Genomic DNA, 3802 nt, shown 5'->3' with positions numbered 1-3802 from the left:
CTCACACAGAGACCCATAGACTCACACAGAGACCCATAGACTCACACAGAGACCCATAGACTCACACAGAGACTCATAGACTCACACAGAGACCCATAAACTCACACAGAGACCCATAGACTCACACAGAGACACATAGACTCACACAGAGACTCACAGACTCACACAGAGACTCATAGACTCACACAGAGACCCATAGACTCACACAGAGACCCATAGACTCACACAGAGACCCATAGACTCACACAGATACCCATAGACTCACACAGAGACTCATAGACTCACACAGAGACCCATACACTCACACAGATACCCATAGACTCACACAGAGACACATAGACTCACACAGACACCCATAGACTCACACAGCGACACATACACTCATACAGACACCCATAGACTCACACAGAGACCCATAGACTCACACAGAGACCCACAGACTCACACAGAGACACATAGACTCACACAGAGACCATAGACTCACACAGAGACTCATAGACTCACACAGAGACTCATAGACTCACACAGAGACCATAGACTCACACATAGACTCATAGACTCACACAGAGACCCATAGACTCACACAGAGACTCATAAACTCACACAGAGACCCATAAACTCACACAGAGACCCATAGACTCATACAGAGACCCATAGACTCACACAGAGAACCACAGACTCACAGAGAAACCCATAGACTCACACAGAGACCCATAGACTCACACAGAGACCCACAGACTCACACAGAGACCCGTAAACTCACACAGAGACCCATAGACTCACACAGAGACCCATAGACTCACACAGAGACCCATAGACTCACACAGAGACACAGAGACTCACACAGAGACCCATTTCTGTAAAACTGCTTGTCGTGTTTAATGTGTCGTCCTTTCCCCCCGCACCTGCGAGTAACGCGGTTGTCTACGTGGGGTGGTGCGAAAGAAGTTCGACCACAACGGCGTCCGCACATCAGCCTCCTCGCCAACCGCACTGATGACCTGCGAGGGGGAGGTATGGCGAAACGTCAGGCACTGCAGGTGTAGGACAGCGCCACTGGGGGAGAGACAAAGGCGGCCGGGCGTGGTTCCTGACCGACCCCACGGCCCTCGTGCGCCACTGTGCCGGGAGCCTTTGCACTTGCCCCGAAAGGTCTGTTAAGGCTATCAGGGGGACCTTTGTCTTGTGTGTTTCTGTGGGGAGCGGTGGGTGTAGCGGTTAGCGCGCTGCGCTACAAAACAGGCCACGCGAGTTCGATTCCCGCTCACGGCCAACACCGGTGACGATTATCTGAACCGGTCCTTGGGTCTCCCTTAGGTCGACTCAGCCTCAAATGAGTACCTGGTGCGATGTGTGGTCAACATCGCCACTGGGGAGACAAAGGCGGTCGGGCGTGGTGCTGGCCACCCACCCCCTCGTGTACCGTTCTGGCCGTCACAGGTGCTACTCGCTAACAGCACTTGCCCCAACAGTCTGTTAGAGGCTACACGGGGGATCTTTGTCTTTGATGTGTGGATAAGTCCGTGTCAGGAGGTCCGCCTTTTAATGCCTTTACCGTCACACTCAACGCCAGGCAAATTACTCGGTTCACCGATGATGATTGTGTCTGTGTGATGATGATTGTGAGTGTGTCTGTGTGTGTGTCTGTGTGTGTGATGATGATTGTGTCTGTGTGATGATGATTGTGTGTGTGTCTGTGTGTGTGCGTGAGTGTGTGGGGAGCGGTGGGTGTAGCGGTTAGCGCTCTGCACTACGAACCTGGCGAACCGGGTTCGATTCCCGCTCACAATCAACACCGGTGACGATTATCTGAAGCGGTCCTGGTCTTCCCCTAGGTCGACTCAGCCTCAAATGAGTACCTGGTGCGGTGTAAACATCGCCACTGGGGAGACAAAGGCGGCCGGGCGTGGTGTTGGCCACCCACCCCCTCGTGTGTCGTGCCGGCCTTCATAGGTGCTCGCTAACAGCACTTGCCCCTACAGTCTGTTAAGGCTACACGGGGGATCTTTGTCTTGTGTGTGTGCGTGAGTGTGTGGGGAGCGGTAGTGTAGCGGTTAGCGCTACGCTGCGCTACAAACCCGGCCACTCGGTGACGATTATATGAACAAGTCTTGGGCCTCCCCTAGGTCGACTCAGCCTCAAATGAGTACCTGGTAAGGTGCGTAGCAAACATCGCCACCGGGGAGACAAAGGCGGCCGGGCGTGGTGCTGGCCACCCACCCCCTCGTGTGCCATTCATAGGCGCTGCTACTCGCTAACAGCACTTGCCCCTACAGCCTGTTAGAGGCTACACGGGGGATCTGTATCTGTTTGTAAAGACAAAGATTCCCCGTATAGCCTCTCGCAGGCAGCTGGGGCAAGTGCCCTTGGGTGCGTGACTCACTCCACACCTCTACAAATTACCGATGGGACGTTTTGTTGGCAGCGTCAAGAATGATTTGAAAACAAGACGAGGTTTTACTGATACAATGCGGCTCTGTCGCCAGAGCATCGAGTGGTGGTTGGTGCAGTCTTTGATGCCTTGCGAAAGACGGCCGACTCGACGATTGAACAAACACAACTCCTGTTTTATTGGCAAGAAAAAGGGGGTAACAACCGATTCTCGATTTTCACAATGAACGCAAAGACCCCGTTGAATTAATGCGCGAATATTTACGATTATAAATTAATTTTATTAGGATAACAACAATAATAATGATGATGATGATGACAGCGTGCAAAACTAATCCCTAATTAACTTGCCTAACACGTGAGGCTTTCGCGACCAATATCATCCGTAAGTGTTTTTTTTGGGGGGGGGTGGGGGGGTTAGATCGCGTAAATATACAAATGTGTCGTAAAAGCCGCCGCCACCACCCGGCACAGCCCGCGAGCAATGTTTGTCTGGCCCCCCGATAATGTCCGGGACACGCTCCGACAACTATAAAGGCAAAAGCGCCCCGTGTAGCCTTGGGCAGCCCGTGGGGGCAAGAGCCCCCATGGCAGGACGCGTTCCTGCCATCGTTGCGATCCATTTGCAGATACCCCAGTTGCCTGCCACGGGCGTCCTGGCTTGTAACCACGACCCTTTAATTTAACCTGCTGAGAACTTCGCTCACGAGAACTCCCATCGGCGTCCTTTATTTAACCACGAGTGAGAGGGGTCAATAAGATCCATTGTCTCTTGCGATCGGGGTCCTTTATTTCGCCACGCGATTAGCCGGACAGATGCCTTGTCTCACGTAATCGGCAACCCTTTATTTAACCCTGTTGGGTTCGTTACGTCCAGAGATTGACATCCTTTATTTAACCCTGTTGGGTTCGTTAAGTCCAGAGATTGACATCCTTTATTTAACCCTGTTGGGTTCGTTACGACCAGAGATTGACATCCTTTATTTAACCCTGTTGGGTTCGTTACGTCCAGAGATTGACATCCTTTATTTAACCCTGTTGGGTTCGTTACGTCCAGAGATTGACATCCTTTATTTAACCCCCAGCAGTGACGCGCTGCGTTATTGAGATTGGCATGAGACACGCGGTGGGGTATCTGCAAATGGACCGCTCGGCATATCCGTTAATCGCGTACAATCTAACGCGTTAATCTCTCACACTTTAACGAGGAACACATACAACAACAAGTACATCAATAGATTGTCCGATATATGTGTATAGATAAGGCCTGGCTTATTAAGTAAACGTTAACACGTTTTGTTTTTTAACATGAAAAAATACAAAGATCCCCCGTGTAGCCTGCAACAGACTGTTGGGGCAAGTGCTGTTAGCAGCGAGTAGCAGCAGCGCCTACGAAAGCTACGGGCACCAC

The 3802-nt window shown here is 51.6% G+C and overlaps 1 protein-coding gene across 2 annotated transcripts in view; it reads right to left on the bottom strand.

The window, feature by feature from the left end:
- Positions 1-2649: 2649 nt before the first annotated feature.
- Positions 2650-3802, bottom strand: part of LOC133357917 (forkhead box protein F2-like) — an 18937-nt gene continuing 17784 nt past the window's right edge. For both annotated transcript variants that reach the window (XR_009756997.1, XM_061576098.1), the window contains one exon: positions 2650-3802. This exon is cut by the window's right edge. The gene's annotated coding sequence lies outside the window, so the exon portion shown is untranslated.

The sequence above is a fragment of the Lethenteron reissneri genome, chromosome 60 (assembly GCF_015708825.2).
Source record: "Lethenteron reissneri isolate LAM-NWPU_2019-01 chromosome 60, ASM1570882v1, whole genome shotgun sequence".
In the NCBI taxonomy this organism is placed as follows: domain Eukaryota; kingdom Metazoa; phylum Chordata; class Hyperoartia; order Petromyzontiformes; family Petromyzontidae; genus Lethenteron; species Lethenteron reissneri.
Note: the sequence above shows the minus strand (reverse complement) of the source record. Positions and strands in the feature narration are given on the sequence as shown.